The sequence below is a fragment of the Homalodisca vitripennis genome, chromosome 2 (genome assembly GCF_021130785.1).
Source record: "Homalodisca vitripennis isolate AUS2020 chromosome 2, UT_GWSS_2.1, whole genome shotgun sequence".
Classification (NCBI taxonomy): Eukaryota; Metazoa; Arthropoda; class Insecta; order Hemiptera; family Cicadellidae; genus Homalodisca; species Homalodisca vitripennis.
The window spans coordinates 42,573,361-42,592,192 of NC_060208.1; the positions used below are offsets into that span (position 1 = coordinate 42,573,361).

Below are 18,832 nucleotides of genomic sequence, written 5' to 3' on the forward strand. Positions count from 1 at the left end.
GTTAAATGTTTTCCATGAATATGGAAAATATACCAACTACGTCAGTGTTAATGAGCAATCAAAAATAAGTGATAATTTACCTGTATTTGTAAAAGTCTGAATTTGTATAACAAAATTGTGTTGTTGCTATTTTTATCTTACAGTGTTGATACGATTCCACATTGAGTATTTTTTTTCTAAATTACTTCTCCTATAACATTTGTGTTCAATTGTGGGTTTCCTCATCTTCTTTCATACGACATAAAAGAAATATAGTTTACTAGTCCGTACTTCAAATGTTGAAATAGATAACATCGTAAAGTTTAACTTGCAAAAACTTACCTTAGCAGAACATTCCTGAGTCCATCAAATATCTGGAACATTTTACGACAATTATTATTTAAATGAAACAAACATGTAACTTGTTTCTGGCATACATAAGGGATTGTGAATTGCATACACCTACGTACCAGTAGCTAAATTAACAAAGCATATTTAGTTAAGTAGTTGTTGGGAAACCAAGAAAAAAATTCGTGCAATGTTGAAATATGCGTATAAATAAATGTAAATAATTAATAAAAGTTAAATAAAAAACTATTACTTGTTCTCTTTTACATCTGAATTGAGTTTTGTCAGTTTTATTTCTGTATAAAATTGTTCTCGTACTGTTATAATCGTATTTAAACTTTTAATTTAATTTAAACTTATTTTAAATTCTTTAGTTGTAGTATGGAATTTCAAATATTCTATTTAAGGAGTGCTTTTAAGGACTACAAAAATATTATTTTACAGTACTGTATATGAAATTAAATTAAATTAAAAATGTCCTTATTCGAGTGGCCGAGTTAGAGCTGTAAAGATTTCTCTACCACCCAACCTCATATCATATGCAATAAATTTACAATAATTCACTACAGAAATGTAAAGTGTTAACATACTTATACTTTATAATAAAATGTGAATTGCTTAATTCACATAAAACTACTCATGCACTTAAAATGTAATTCTTAATTCAAGATAAAGAAAAGGAGCTAACAATGTGAAAGAGAAAAAAAATAATGACACGATCTACCTTTCCAATCACACTGTCTGATCTCACACACACCGCAAGTCATTCCCAGGCTCCCCTGACCCTCACCCCGAAGCACGCACCACCCTTATTCTTCTAATATCATCAGGGAGAACGTTCCAAAGGCGTCAAGACGGAACAGTAAACAACCTATCAAAAATATTTGATCTATGAATTGGAAGTAATTGCAAAGTGGTTTCCCTAGTAGTAGATCGTTCACTAATATCAAAAATAAAGTTGAAGTGATTGGAAAGATAAATAGGAGTTTTAGTTTTGATAACTGAATGTAGAATAGAAAGAACATGGAACAGACGTAATTCGTGAAGTTTCATGAGTCATAACTGCTGAAAAATGGTGAGGTGCTCATGACGTCTGAGATTAAAAATAAATCTAATAAAATAATTTTAAGCGCGCTGGACTCTCCGATTGCTCAACAGTTAAATCATTTATCGCAACGTTAAAGTATTAATGTGTGGAAATATAAGTGTCTTAACCAGTTTAATATTGAATGGCAAATACAAAACAAACTTCTTTAAACTATGGATGCCAGCAAACACTTTGTTACATATCATTGTAACATGGTCAGCTCATTTCAGGCCTGTATTCATTGTAAATCCGAGATTCTTCAGTTTATTTAGATAATGTATTTCACTACAGTTAAGTTTTAGTTTCAGTGTGGTATCAAGGTTAATACGGTTAATCAATCTAGAGTTATCTCTAATCATTGATTGCGTCTATAATCAAATAATATCGTCTAAATCGATAAGAATCTTAATCTATATGTCTAGCTAAAAGGTAACGTAATAGTAACCTGTTTTTCCTGTTACAAGTTTACAAATGGGAACATCTTTTAAATGAGAAGGTAAAAATAAAAAGAACACTTAAGTTTAGAAAGTAGTATTTTTTAATAAACCTGTATGTATGTAAAACGTTCCGTATCACCAACCCTTTCATCTAATTATTTAACAATATAGAAGAATGCTTTAAAAAATATCTTAATCTGCTCATACGGATCTTTAGACTGGAGTTTAAGATCTCATACAGGGATTAATCCCTTCATGAGATCCCTGGTGAAACAAACCTGTACAAAAGAGTATAAGTAATCTTATGTATGAAAGTAAATTTTTATTTATGACGTGGAACAATTCCTAGGTTACTTATTACTAGGTTACTCTTTAGATTCTTAATAAATATACTCTAAAGAATTTCAATTGCGTCAGAATGAACAAATATTGCACATTCAGGATCCTATCCATCACACAATCAATCTGTTGTTTTTCATACATTTATAACAGAGTGTTTTTATTCTGACCAATCAATATGCAAATTAATTTTTGCAAATCCAATTTAAAGCGAGTGACAGCAATCTAAAGACAGTTTGAGTAATGAACAAAGCAAAACTGTCAAAACAAGCATTAGGTTTTGTTGTGTGAAAATATCGAATATCCTACTGTAAAATTCATGAGGGAATGTTCCGAAGGAAGTTAAAAACTTTATTTAACTTATGCATAAGAATGAATGAAAATGAATGATAGAATTTTTTGTTTAAAGTTTGTTTTTGACGGTGGAAGGATTTTGAAAACACAGGATTTTTCTAGACATTAGGCCTCGATTCAAATTAGGACAAAACACAAATTCAGTAACACTGTGTTTTGAAACCTACAGTTTGATCTCTTCCTCGGGTGAATACTTTTTTCACTTTTTGACTTTTTATTACTGAATGATGGTAAATTTCCGGAAGGAATCATGCTTCCTTTACACTAATAAAACTGAGGGAAATTAATAATAAAGGTATTAAGGCAAATAAAAAAACTTAATACCATATAATTCAAATGAAAATTAAACTAGTCACTTCAACAGACTATGTCCAAATACTTTTAAGGGAGGATCTTTGTGCTAAAAGAATTAAAAAGAATGGAAAACCCTATATTTTTTTTGAGAGAGAGAGAAAGGAACAGAATATAAGTATTTTAAAAGTTTAAAATATGTCCCAACAAACAAACCTAAATTCGGCCAAGAGGAAAATATTTAAAAATGTATATCAATATTCATAACTAATGTTAATACAATAAATACCTATGACGCAGTACAGAATAAGTCAAATTTGGACGTTTCGTAATAATGTCCAAACCCTGTAAAATAAGTACTTGATAATAATAAGTAGCCTACTGACCGTAGTGTTTTCTGTATTTTTTTACTTGCCTTTTTTATTAGGTTTTTAAATAAATGCCCTCTCCATATTGTAACCTTTTGCCTTAAAATACCATTATTTTCTGTACAGGCAAGGAATTAATCTATTTATATTTTAAAAAGCTGTCCGGTTCCAAGTTCAACAAAATTTAGAATCAACAATTATTTCGTTGCCTAATTGTTTTGGTTATCATATGGGCCATTTCAGCTTCAAGGATTTAAGATGATGAATCACTTTACAATTAGTTTAGGCAAGTAAGGTATAGCTGCTAAACAAATTGAAAAAATTACCAATCTTAAACCATTTTATATTTATTCTATATCTTTACTTAGTTGTTCCCACGTAATTGAACCGTTAAAGAAACTATTGCGTGTCTTGTTCATTAACAGAACTATCGTAAAGAGTAGTAATTAATGAAAAGATCATATAAAGTTATTAAGTATGCACGAGCTCAGAGCAAGTTACGACACGAGTCTTGGCTGCAAGGAAATAAAACAATGTTTAGAGAATAATAAACAAACCATTCCTTTTTTATTGTCTTTCATTTCATGAATATAAAGTTGCCTTTGAAAAACATATTGTAAAAAGTAATATTTTTAACAATGGCTCTTAAGAATAAAAGTGCATAAATAAAATTGTATTTTATCATAAAAATTCCAACTGCATTTAATTTATTTTTGTATCACAAAATTGTTTCAAGTATGGTTAAACAATTTTATGTTAACACTAAACTAATTTTCCGCTCTTATTGACAATTTTTGAATTAAATATATAACATTCACTTAATTAAAATTATGTTTCAATCAAATTAAAAATTATATCAGAAGCACTGTTAAAGACATTGCCTAGTTAAGTTTCAAGTGCAAAAATTGGTTTCACTTAGTCACATATTAATTTTAAAACAAGTATAATCATTTACCACAGTAATTTGAGGGACGATTATATGACTAACCTAAGTAATCAAATAAAGTATAGCTTAAAATAATTTTTTGCATGGAGTAAATTTATGTAATAACTAATAATACCCACACAATATATCAAAAGTAATAGTAATATTTATAGTCGATTTTTTATTTAACAATATTATAATTTGGGAGGAGAAAATCGTATGGTATCAAAGATTGCACCACTTATTTTATTCATGCAACGAACAGTTAAGTTAGTTAAGTACTTAGATAAAACATAAAGTTAAGCAAGCACAATCAACATATGCACATGAACTCGATAAAGTAAAACTTAACAAGAGAATAAGCTGCACATCCTAAACTGGAAAATATACCTAAGGCTATAGAGCGGTGAAGAAACATGAGAGAAAATTGAATATATTAATTTCAACTAGTTGTAAATTTCAATTGTGTTATTCAGTTATTCAAGAGATTTTAGAATTTTAAAACCGCAATCAAAATTAAAATGTTTATAACGGTGATGTAATACGTTCTCGTGAGAAACTATGTCCCACTAAAAATAAATTCTTTAGAGCCAAAAACCTGAATTCCCTTTATCAATAACAATTTAATCACAAAATTTACTTGCTCCGTCAGGACTAAAATCGGGATAATTCATTTGTCGGGCGAGCATTACACCACAGAACCCCTTTTTAAGAACCAATTATTTTGTATTTGACCATTCTAACTAGCGTATGTGATTTCATATAAATCTGCCTATTACAATGTGTCTTACCAAATAACATTTTTTTAGATAGTGGTCATTCATATTCGGGCAAATATTTTAACTAAACTAAATCTCAATGTAAATAAAATGATACATTATATAATATATAACAGCCAATAAAAATAAATAGAATTCTTTTATCGCAGGAGGCAATAACAAGTCATAGCAAAAGTCAACTGATAATTTTGACACACACACACACACCACAATTTTCTTTACTCAAACTTGTTATGAATTATAAATTATAAGTAGCTTTTAAGTTTTGAAGATGGTGGCCAATCAAAGTAGGAAAACTAATGGGTATGTATATATAATGCATAATATTATAGCACAAAAATAAAGATTTATATCAGAATTATTAGATCACTTACAATATTCATACTAGTTTTCTGATATCTTTTAAGATTTCCAGATAGAGTGCGTAAACATTTTGAAGTAGTACTCAATGTTGCGAGTATTACTGTGAACACGATAATTACCGTACTTCTTGGTAGAATCAAACCAATCTTGGTGCATAGACAGTATTTGGGCATAGCTAGGATGGTTTTTTATAGCTATTGGTAACCAATACAAACCTTCACGATGGTGGTTCATTGCATTTGGGAAAAATAAAAAAAAAAAAAATCTTTAATATAAATTTTTAACTTTTTTAAAAATTTTCAAGTAACATTTATTTTTATTTATTTTCCGATACCTCTTACGATTTGAATATTGTGGTCGTTTTATAGGTAGGCTAAGTCTTATATGTACCTAAATGAAGCGTTATAATAGAATACGTTTACAAACATAATTTAGGATTAATTGGAACTAAACTAATTCCACGTTCTTACAAAGAATTAATGTATATGCTTATAGCAATATTTTCTTCTAGCAATAGTTCCCGGTTATAGAGCTTCTTAATGTTTGAAAGTGTTACGATTATATTAAAATATCGACATTGAGTGTAATTATTGTCCCATTGGTTTTGTGCAAATTAAACATCTCAACTAATAATGCATCGTCAGCTACCCATGACTATCACAAGTGAAATCTACCCTTTTCTTCCAACTGAGCCGGAAGGGAGTTTTGTAGATAGGCATCTAAAATGGACTCTGAATAAATAAATCTAAATCTAAATAAATTGCAAAAATGCTGTAAAATTATGACGGAATCTGATTAATGCTATAACTCACACGTCTAGGTCGATATATCATATATGATTGATGTGTTGGCTGGCAGGAGGAAAGCACCACATAAGGCTATCTGATAGTTATGACACTAACAAAATTGTAATATACTATAGCAAAGACGTCTTCCAGTTGTTTACATTTATGAATTATTTACATTACTTTAAAATTACGTTACTTTATCGATTTTTTACAAACTAGTAACATTTTTCCAGTAATTAAAATGAAAAATAGAAATGCGGAATAATTCTTCTTTTTTAGAATCAGCAGTAGCTCAACTTAGCCGATTGAATTTGAATTAAAATGGAATTATAACCAGTATTAATTACAAATAAGAATGTATCTTAGCTTACTTAATTAGTTTTTCACGTAAACGCAGTGTATGATCATTACCATTTAACGGACCACCGATTGATTGGCTGGTGAGGCTAGCTTCATTGTGCAATTTTTATAACGAAGGCTGTCAAGTTAGGTGCAATTTTTGGTGTAGTAAAGAATAACAGTGAATATTCATTTCGTAAGAGATGTAAATATAATTTGTCATAACATGAAGTAATTTGTAAATCTCTCAGAGAAAATTATGGATTGGATTGTAATAGTTAAGATCAATTCTAAGTACATGTCTACTTCATGTATCCGATTTCGTGCGAACGTGGAGTTTAGGTCCAGTTGACCTTCCTCTTAGTGCAACGTCTGGAATCTTACGCTGTCACATACTTCACTCCTGGAATCTGCAGCCGTATTTTTCTGTAGATATCCAATAACATTACGTGACGAAAACACTCAAAATGAAGTGTCCTCATTGTTCGAAATCAGATACATCTAGATTACAAAATTTAGTGTAATCTAAGTGAATAGTAATTCGCATTGTCTCATCAGGTACACAATTGAGTGCATTACGATGTTTTAGACAGGATCTCTAGACATGGTTAAGTAAGCGACTTTTCTACACATAATGTATCTATTGTGGTAAGGGTTGATTGAAGTCTGTGACAGCTTCAGAGTCCATAGGTTGCACTAAGAGGAAGGTAAACTGGAGCTACAATCAACATGCACATTGTATTAATTCTTCCCACCATAGCTATGATATGTGTACTGTAGCTTTTTTCCCAACTGCCGTGATATTGTATAAACAGTGATTATTAATTACCTTGGAAATATAGTTCAGATAGAAAAATATGCCTTACACGTCATGATACAATGAGAATAACTCGTCACCTAAATAACAGTATATTTTGTAGTTTAGGCAAATGTGATGTCGAAATGATGTAAAGACTATTTCTAGTTTCTTTGTCGCTGACTTTTATTGGATCTCTTTAAACGAACATGGCTCCAGATTCCAGGCGTCAAGTCTGTGACACCGTCAGATTCCAGACGCTTCACGAAGAGGAAGCTGAACTGGAGCTGAACTCAATATTTACATTGAATAACTTCCCAACATAGCTATGTTATGTGTATAAATATACATACCAAAATATAATTCAATGAAGAAGATGCAAGCCTTGAAGGCATAACAAAATATCTCTATATAGAAATCTGAATAACGTTAGAGTAAGTAAAGCTTGGTGTTAATTTAAAATACAATTTCCAATAATTTAGTTTTATATTAAATGGCAAATATTATGAAAGGTGTTATCTTAGATCGATAACTATCTTCTCCTACTGTCTTCTACCCCATTATGTGAAATTACGAAAAATATGCCATTCGATACAATACAGAAAATCTCAATTTTCTTTATTATCACAGTACTTCATTTAGAAGGAGATTGGAAAGATACTGAAATCAATTTCTGAGTTATACGTGTAACTAATGATGTTTGGGGCAATAGAAATATAGGCTTGTGAAATGTCGCTGAGTGAAGAAGATGTGAATCTGGAGAATAGTTTAATACATACAATAGGCGTTATCTCTTCCATAATATCACGTCTCAATCCACTCTAGGTTGGGCTCGACTACCTACTTAATACATACAGTAGACGGATTTTATTCTATAATATCACGTCTCAATCCACTCTAGGTTTGGCTCGAATACCTACTTAATACATACAATTAGCGATATCTATTCCATAATATCACGTGTCAATCCACTCTAGGTCAGGCTCGATTACGCACTTAATACACACAATAGGTGATATTTATTCCATGATATTACGTCTCAATCCTCTGTAGGCTGACCTCGACTAATAACTTAATATATACAATAGGCTGGGCTTGACTAGTAACTTAATACGAGTACATACGTATACAGGCGATATTAGTTCTTTCATAGTATGACATCTCAATCCACTGTAGGCTGGGCTTGACTAGTAACTTAATACATATAATAGGCGATATTAGTTCTTTTATATGAAATCTCAATCCACTGTAGGCTGGGCCTGACTAGTAACTTAATACACATGCAACAGGCGATATTAGTTCTTTTATATGACATCTCAATCCACTGTAGGCTGGGCTTGACTAGTAACTTAATACATATAATAGGCGATATTAGTTCTTTTATATGACATCTCAATCCACTGTAGGCTGGGCTTGACTAGTAACTTAATACATATAATAGGCGATATTAGTTCTTTAATAGTATGACATCTCAATCCACTGTAGGCTGGGCTTGACTAGTAACTTAATACGAGTACATGTAACAGGCGATATTAGTTCTTTAATAGTATGACATCTCAATCCACTGTAGGCTGGGCTTGACTAGTAACTTAATACATATAATAGGCGATATTAGTTCTTTAATAGTATGACATCTCAATCCACTGTAGGCTGGGCTTTACTAGTAACTTAATACATACAATAGGCGATATTAGTTCTTTAATATATGACATCTCAATCCACTGCAGGCTGGTCCTGACTAGTAACTTAATACATACAAAAGGCGATATTAGTTCTTTAATATGACGTCTCAATCCACTGTAGGCTGGGGTGCACTAGTAGCTTAATACAAACAATATATGCGATAACTGTTACATAAAATCACGTTTTAATCCAATTTATACTACGCTAGACTGTTGCTGTAAAGAAGATATAGATCTGGAGAGTCACTGAATACATACAATAGGCGATGTCAGTACTGTAATATCAAGTTTCAGTCCACTCTAGACTGGGCTCGACTGCTATTGTATGAGTAACGTGCGGTCCTTGAGAGTTAAAACCTGTTAAATAAGAGGAAGACATACTTTTATGTTTGTAACAATATGCATGTAGGCAATACTTAAAGATTCATATGTTAACCAGTTATGTTACCTGCTTTTATTCAAAAATAAGACGATAAATATAAACACTTTCATAGTTCATGTAGTTTTAAAATAAAACTGAAGATGTTTTGTATAATTGTAGGACTTTAAATTCCCCCGCCTCAGGCAGATAGAGGTAATTTCGAGTAATGGTAGAGACAGTGCCATTAAGTGAAAGATAAAATTTTTTAACCATCTCAATTGAAGTTAAATTTTGATAGTGTGTAGAATTGTTCTTATTTAGTCTAAAATTGCTTATTAAAATATAATTTGACTACTTCTTCACATTAAAGAGGTTACAATGTTAGAAACCGTTTTTAATAAATCAAACACAAACTTAAATTTATTGCTTGACAATAAAAAAACATACACAAACCATGCAACAAAATATTCTTTGCAAGAACAGTATTACGTTTTATTGGAAAAGTTTAAAGAATAAGATGTATAGATTAATCTGATCCCACAATCCTACTGGTACCACGCGCATCTTTACCAAATTGCTGTCATTCTTGAAGTTGAGACTAAAGAAGCAGTGAGGGTTTAACTTTTCTGTTCGAATGAAGTGAATGACTTTTCATACTTTTCAGATAGTTACGTTTTAACTTTCTCCCGATGTCTTATCTGATAACTTATTCATCATATTGTTCATATGACGTGCGATGGTGGAAGTTGTCATGTTCATAAAAAATCGAAGGTTCAGTTCTGTAAAATTTACTCAAAACTTATTACTTTATCTTGCGAATTGGGTTCTACATATAATGGACTGTAGAACAGTGCTGGGCTGCAAGATCATGAACAGCTTGGTAATTCAATAATTTGTTTTGTCATTGGAAGTTTTGACTATTTAACCAGCAAATTGTGACTAAGTGCTATGCTCACAACTGGCAAATATTTAGAACCATGATGTAACATTAATGTATTTTCCCTTACTGTATCTGATTTAAGCAAGGTAGGACTATGCCATACCACGTGTCGCTAGCAGGTTTTTTGAAAATTCAAATTTTTACCTCATTTAATGAAACTTTCGGTTAACTTATACGAGATAGATAGCCAAATTTGAATTCATGTAGGTGACTACACCTTTACGTCACAGAGTATTGTTCTCTTCACTTACATGCACGCTTTATGTTTGTGGCCGTGCAGCGGGCACTATTCCCTGTTCTATACAGAACAAAGCTAGTCCAAACTGTGACAGGTATTAAGATCAAAGCACAGATCTTCTACCAAACACTCTTCGACTCCAGAGTTAAGTTATGTTCATGTATAAATGACCAATACACAAAGGATCAACTCCTAATATATAGAGGATCAACAAATTCCATTCCGAATCAAAATAGGCATACTTCCATGCCGATTTAAAATCTTGATTGAAAGAAACAATAAAATATCTACTTCTTAAAACCTTAGATTTTTTTATGAATATGAAAACTTCCACTATTGCACTTAGTCCTAAAACGATCTTTGAGTTTGCTTTAGGACTAACAGGATATACAGAATGGTAAGGTTGAGGCAGAGGCCGCCTTCTGACGAGATCCCATGAGGAATGACAGCGAGCTCTATATCTCAGTCATATCACCTTGAAAGTTGGGAGGCTACTTCTCTTCCGCTCCAGTTAAAGCTGTAGGCTATTTATAGTACTCCCTTATGTTTAGACTAGGACATATACTAAGGGAGCTCCGCCCACTTCAAAAGTTCTTCTCCACAGTAAACCAAATCTATCGATCAACCATTTTGCCCCAATATCTCGGCTAGTGATGAGTCGTTCCCGGATACCCATAGAGTTACCGCGAAGTAAGTGACACATTGTTTTAGCAGTTCTTAATGTAAGTTCAACTGGGAGATATTAAAAGAGACAAGATCCCTTCAGGTAGACATATCACCTTACAACATCTTATAACAATAAAAATGGTTTTTAAATTGTTGGATTCGAAAATAAAACAATTTTTTTAAAGTTTGATTGGTAAAATTATGCGTAGATTCCTTAATACCATAAACCGCATTCTCGTAAAGCGATTCGATTATTCCCCGGATAGAGATATAATATCCAGCTATATTAGAAATACAAAGTTATATGAGAATAGAGTCGGTAAAAACACAATATCAGCACAGTTTTATCTGTTTCAGTTGTGTATGTATCTACAACATCGTTGTAAAACTTGTTGAGATAGGTATTTATTATAATTAAATCCTACATATATAATTTCATTCACTATATTACACATTTACCAGCGTTACAGATATCTATATCTTATGACATTTTTAAAGCAATAAAAATAAATATAAATAGATTAAAGGTTCTCCTACAATCTTAATATTTCGATGGGTTAGAAACGTTTTATGTGCATAATAAAATGTTATGTTACAAAATATATACTAATAGTAAGAAATTCATTAGGTTTAGTATAATATGATTAACAAAAGTAGCATTTTTGTACAAAAAAGAGAAAAAAATAGAATAGTATATGGAATTGAACAACATTTTGTGACCTAATATTACTGCACATAATTTTGCTACGTTACTATATCAAGTATGTTACTGAGTACTTACATTCTAATACACAAGGTACGCCACACCACTTAGTTTGCCTAACAGTCTCCTAAATTCTACAGCACATTTCATTATATTACACGTGATAACTATATGTAGCTATGTCACATGTAAAAATGTCATGATTGTATCTGTTTGTTTACAGACTTAATCATTCTGTGATTTTATAGTTGCCATTATGGTCTTATTCTTAAGACCAAGTAAAAAGGGTTTTCGAGATATCTTTTGGTCAGATTAATATAATGACAGACTCAATATGATAAACTCAATTTTCCAGCCCCTCAAGAAATAGGCTTTACTAACGGCTAGCTTACTGAATACTTCGAACTTTTTTTACGTAGGAGGAATGCATTTGCGCACGGACTGTGGGACTCCCTTGTGGACCACCCACTAACCCCCCTACGGGCTACGGAGGACCCAAGCCAGAACTCTTTTCGGATGACATCTTGCCTGGTCCGTGTGTCTTATGTCCCATCCAGGACAAAACTACTTGTTTCAGAAGCTAGGGGTAAGCCAGGCATCCGTCTTCACACTTCTGATGAAGGATTGCATGTACACGAGTGGTGACTGCATTCCATCGTCCTCACTCTGCAGCATCAGCTCCACAATGGTGTCGGTCGAAACATCACTAACTGTGGTGGCGAGCGTTCGCCTGGCCTCGGTGAAGCGCCCTCAAGCGAAGAAGGTGTGATGAACATCATCATCCTCCTCCGGGCAGTAAGCACACCGAGGCGACCTGACTTTTCCCATCCTGTTGAGGTACTTCCTAAAGTAACCGTGCCGCGTCAGGAACTGACACAGGTAGAACTATATCTCCCCGTGGCCACGATCTATCCAGGGTTGAAACTCTCGAATGAGACGGAAGGTCCAGCGACCGTCCGATTCTTCCGTCCACCTCCGCTGCCAAACCTGCAGAGTCTCCACCACCCTGGCAGCAGCCAAGACATCCTCTCTAACCCGCTCGGCAGCCTCCCGAAAGACGGTCTGTCTCTCGATGGCCAGCAGATCAATAGGAATCACCACAGCCACGACCACCAAGGCCGAACCGGAAATGGTGCGGTAGGCGCAGGCTCTTTTCTGTACCAATAACAGCCTTTGACTGTATCACCTTATCCTCATGACACCCGCCCAAACCTCTGCGCCATACAGAAGGGTTGAGTTTACAGTAGACATGAGGAGGCCTCTCTTACTTGACCTAGGGCCTCCTACGTTAGCCATCAGCCTGCCGAGAGACAAAACCACCTTAGAGGCTATGTCGCACACCGCCTGTATGTGCTCCCAATACCGAAGACGGTAGTCAAGTAACACACCCAGGTACTTCGCCGCAGTCCCTGTCCGAACTTCTACACCCCCCACATTCATAGAGATCAGGATGGGGATTCTCCGTCGAGTTAGCATAACGATCTCGGTCTTGGCGACCGCCAGCTCAAGTCCGTGGTCTCGTCATCCAGGCATTGACCCGAATCATTACCTGATTAAGGCGTAACTGGGCCAAGTCCGGAGTTCTCGCCGTCCTGCAGCTACGTCATCGGCATAACCCACGAGGAAGACGTCGTGGGGCATCTCGAGGCGAAGCAAACCATCGTATGAAACATTCCATAGGTCTGGGCCTAGAATAGACCCTTCAGCCGCACCGGCAGTGACCTTTGGTTTTATACAACAGCCGATGGTTCTTCAGGTAGTCCTGCGCAACGACCAGGAGATAGTCGGGCACATTGAAGTCTAGCTGCAACGCCTCTAGCATGTCTTCCCACCAAGCAGAGTTAAACGCGTTCTTTACGTCAAGGGTGACCAACAGCACTATCGGCTGAGCCTGGTGACAAGCCGTTTCGGCTATCTGGACGGCACTGACCACCTCTGTAATGGTGTTCAGAATCGAGTGTCGCTTTCAAAAGCCGTGCTGCCGGGGAGAGAGATCTCCGGCGGCTTTGATGGGACTGCAGTCTGGGTTTCAGCAACCTTTCATAGAGCTTCCCTGCGGTGTCAAGCATACAAAGTGGCCTGTATGCCGACGGGTATACTTTGTACTAAGTAAATACTTCAAACTATTCGTCTTATATTCTGAATGCGTTAAAAAGTTATTAGTATAATTATTCGGCAGACAGATCTCTTTTGCTTATGTCATGAAATGTTCACATGTGTTAATAATGTAGTAGATTTGCACTAGAGTTTGACGCATCTGAGGGCAAAGTGGAGAAGCTTGTTTATTCTAATCGCGGCTCAGATACAAGACGCTTTAATCGATCAATTTCCTCAGAGCATGTTTCCAAAGACGGAGGGTATCTCTGTACACTGCGGTGCGCATACCTGATTGAGACTGGAATGGTTTATTGCATATTCCATTCAGCCCAATGAATTAAAGATAATATAAATACAATATATCCAGTTATTGAAAATAGTACATTTATACAGAGTTAGTCGGTAAAGGTATTTGTGCCATTCCAAATCCAGTAATAAGTTTATTTTGGCCTGAGTTGCGTTTAAAATACAATCGATATTTTATTGAGTCCTTAAAAAACAATGTAGCAAACAATAATCGCTTCTTAATTTTCTATTTCCTAATAGCAAACATTCATTTAATTAAAAAAAAAATACTTATAGTACCCGGGATAGTTTAAAGATGTACATGTCCAAGTACCATCATCTCTATATAGCTAATAAAGCTTTACGCCAAATGGTATGTCTATATGTCTCTTTGTTCTCGAGATGATAGTGCGGACAGACAAGTAGAAGTGAAATGTTTCCAGTTTTCCTTACACTTAGTCAATGGGGTAATAATTTTCCATACGACATTTATCGTCTTTCTTCGAAAAGCCCGTTTTTATTGTCACTCAAACATTCTATCGTCTTCCTTCTCTCACTTGATTGCGATCACGGCGACGAACAGTTATTTTTGTTTTTGCCTAAAGATGTAATTTATATTAAAGGAATTCAAAGACAACTGTGACTTTGATATCGTTATATTAAAAAATCCCAACTAGTTTATTCAGTTAAGATCAGTTTTATAAAATTATTTTTCAAATTTCAATTACAATCTACCTAACTTATACGATCTGATGCTCTTGGCCATTAAAGAGAACAATAATTGTCCTTGGTTAGATGTGTACCAATAAAACCTTTTTCACATATTCATACTTTCGTGTAAAATTGTTTTCGTCATGGGTTGAACATGGTTGAACCGCAGTCTTTAAACACACTTTTAAACTATTCTTGGTTAAATTGAACGAACTTTTTCGTTCAGCCCCATCCATATACGTGTAGAGTAATGGTAATGAAGACCTTTTTGGCTTTATATCTCAGCTTTAAATAAAATGGTATTAAAATAATGTACACGTAAAGCTCTCAGCGTGAATGTAATGTTAATGTATATACGAGAAGATGGAGTGGGCGTCTGAGATTGTAAAGTGTATTGGATTGACCGTGCGAGTTCGGAGAGAACGGGACTGTACAATAAGAGATATCACCATGACAAAACCACCTACTTGGCTTCTTCTCCACACTCCAGTAACTTTCTTTCATTGCTTCAGTTGACAACTTCTACCTGCCATCATCTTTTCTAAAATATTGTTTGTCCAAAGACGTGCAAACTCCATATGTCTAGTTATAACTCCATAACTGCTCAAATCAGCGGTATAGACAGTTAACAGGATTCTTAAGGTAATTTGAAGCTAAAACTTACATTACAATGAACAAAGCTTAGGGAAACGTTTTATGAGGCTTACGGCATAATATTAATAAATCTTAATATAATAATGTTTTATAAATCTTAATTAAATATGAAAATATGATGAAAACATGTTTCCAAAGACGGAAACATGTTGGCGGAAACTGATTAGGCGAGTATTCTTTAATTAAAGTTGTTAATAATGTTTTATAAAAATTAAATATGAAATATGATATGATGAAAACATGTTTCCAAAGACGGAAACATGTTGGCGGAAACTAATTAGGCGAGTATTCTTTAATTATTAAAGTTGTTGATTGACGATGGATAAGTTAGATGGATCCCTTACAAATTAATATTAGATCATTTAAGAAATGTTTCATCATTCTTTTATAAAACTTATAAATACTATAAATCGCATTTAATGTAATACTGTGAACCTATAAAATAGTGATCTCCTTTTGAAATTTAAACGAATATGAATATCAGAACTAATATATCAAAGCTTTTCGTTTGGGTCTAATTCAGAATTTTAAAATCCAAATTGCTTTGAGTTTATACACTGTGTAAAGACTGCTATTATTTTTATACACTTCTCTTATACTAACTGTATAATATTTGTTCATAAAAATGTAATCTCAAATACTTTCATGTTATTATTATTTACTTTTATTTTTATATTTTATTAGGCCTTTCGTCTTTAAATCAGAAACAAGCTGATTTTTTACTTTTATTAGAAAAGCTTAAAGACTGCCATCAAAACTCAAAGGAAGATTCTATATAAATATTTACTTATACGGAGAATATTTAAATCGTATGGCAAGTAAATATTTGAGAATTATTAAGCTAAAAGCAGTAATGGTGAATATTCCATGTGGCCACTTTAATTTACTGTTATTTCTATTTATGATAATTTATTTTTATAACAATAACATTAATTATTGTTTGACGTGGGTAATCAGGTTCAGTTTTAAATGCGTGTTTTTTGAAGCCAATAATTTTGTTTACATTTGAAAAACATTACATCAGTTATTCAACCTTTTTATCAGCATATTTCAAGTTACATTTGTCTATGTTGAATTCCTGAATTCCTGAATACTTTTTACGTTTATTTTATTTGTATTTACTATTTTATAACTATTTTGCCAGTGAAGTACAAAACTATTATAAGCACTATTAATTGTTAATTCTCACCTGAACAAGAGAGTGGCAAATTTTAAGACCATACAGTTTCTAATGTTAATGTATAAATTACGCATTATTTTAAAATGTCTGGACATGAACATTTTTATCTTGTCTGAAGGAAATGTTGGCTAAAATAATATTGCAGCCTGGATAATAGTTTCCTAAAATCTATTTACATGTAGAATATTAATCAATTTCAATAAATGAATATAGGACAGGGAATAAATTGAATTTGGCATGGATTTTTAGTAAGAAATATCCAAGCTTGGTAAACTTTAGATAGATGGAGTCAGAACTATATCTCACAACCTATTTTTACATTAAATTGGACTAGGTATATTTCAGATATTATATGAACATAAAATGGCAATAAATTTGAAGTGGAACAAATTTTTACCATTCACTGCTTCGAATTTTTATCATAAAAGCATAATGCAAAGAGTGTTGAGCAACTTTTATTAACCTCTTAAATGTACCAAATATCTGTAATATGAGCGTTAAACAGTATTAATTAAGGAGATTTTGAGGGTTGGATAATCAACTGGAATAATGGAAAACTTGTCCTTTTGTTTGGAAACCTGCAAATTTATAAGAATTGGATTTCAAGATAACTCGCAGATTCAAAACAGTATATGAGAGCGACGGGGCAGTGACTGGTAACTGTGATCTTAAGGGCCGAAAGCTCCTAGAAGTTACAGTATATTTAAAAGATAATTTTGTTCCACAAAACAATTTATCATGAAATGAGGCTGAAGAATTCGAGATATGGAGTTCGTCGTAGGCTTGACTCTGAATCCATGGGTATGGCCGAAAGCCAAGGAATGCTATATAATAGTAGTACCCGAAAAACTGAAATTCCTAGTGGTTTCATTTAAAGCGACTAGGTGAGGCCACAGAGACTTAAGACAATATTAAATGTGTGATTCCTAAATCAACTAACCACAAAATCGAATGCTTACAGATCCCGAATGTTTATTTGAGTTATAGGCTAAATAATAGAAAAACCAGGGCTCTTTAGAGGATTTGCACAACTCGAAGATGAAGCTCGGAGAAGTGTGGAGACTATGAGGATTCCCCACATCGGAAACACCAAAATACAGGTTGATCGAGCAGTACGCTGTGGTATATTACCACAGATCCCCAAGCAATTCAAATATGGTATATCATAAGAAATAGGCTTTAAGGCTTACTTCAAAGTGCCAAACATTCCAAATTACAGATCTCTCATGATGATAGCATAAATCTAGCTCAATGCTGCGCAAAAATATAGAAGGTTGTTCTGTGGTGCTTACAACACGCCTAAGCTTTATTAATTTAACACATCTTTGTATCAAAGACCTCTGAAGATGTAAACTACATGTAAATCTCATATTACCTTTTCTATTACCAAGAACTGGGAAAATAAATGCTCAATAAGTAAAATCTTGGTAAAACATTTATCTCATAAATATGTCGGCTTAAGTCATTGAGCAGCTTGATACATCTGGTACTGATTTACTGATTGTGGCGGTTCAATAGCATGTATAATTGCAGCAGACTAATACTGGTGGCGAGAGAAAAGAAGAGACCTGGCCCGTGCCGGCGCACAGCTGTGTACTAGTGTGTTGCCGCGCGGTAATTTCAGGCGCTTCGCCCCACAGCCAACCCTGCGAGTTGTTTATCCTAGCAATGGAGTTATTTGTTTTCAGTAATGTGGCAATATTCAATATTGTGTTAGTCAGTAAGGTATCAATGTTAAATTTTATATACATAAAAGCACTACATTTACATTATACATATATGAACATTAGTAATTGTTATATTAACAATAAAAAATCTTCAATTTCAGCAATTCATTCCTCTAATTATTGTTTGTTTACAACCACTGTAGAGCCTAATTATTAGAATTTATTACAAACATAAATTTTGCTCAATTTTAATTGATCAAAACAGTACCGTCATTTAAATTATCTTATAAAACATAACAATTAGGCCGCAAATCAATTAAAACAGTGTAACGATAATGGAATTACGAAACTAGGCGCGGCAACATACTAGTAGTAGCGCCTGCAATTTTCAGATAGGCCATAATCCAGGTCTCTTCTTTTCTCTCGCCATCAGTATAGCATGTCTTAATCCTAAA

General features: G+C 33.6%; 1 protein-coding gene across 1 annotated transcript in view; it reads right to left on the reverse strand.

Annotated features, from left to right (window-relative positions):
- The window catches only part of LOC124353846 (protein dimmed-like), a 159,026-nt gene that overhangs the window by 88,460 nt on the left and 51,734 nt on the right, over window positions 1-18,832 (reverse strand). Inside the window, exon 2 of the mRNA XM_046803870.1 lies at window positions 322-353. The gene's annotated coding sequence lies outside the window, so the exon portion shown is untranslated. The remainder of the gene's footprint in view (window positions 1-321; window positions 354-18,832) is intronic.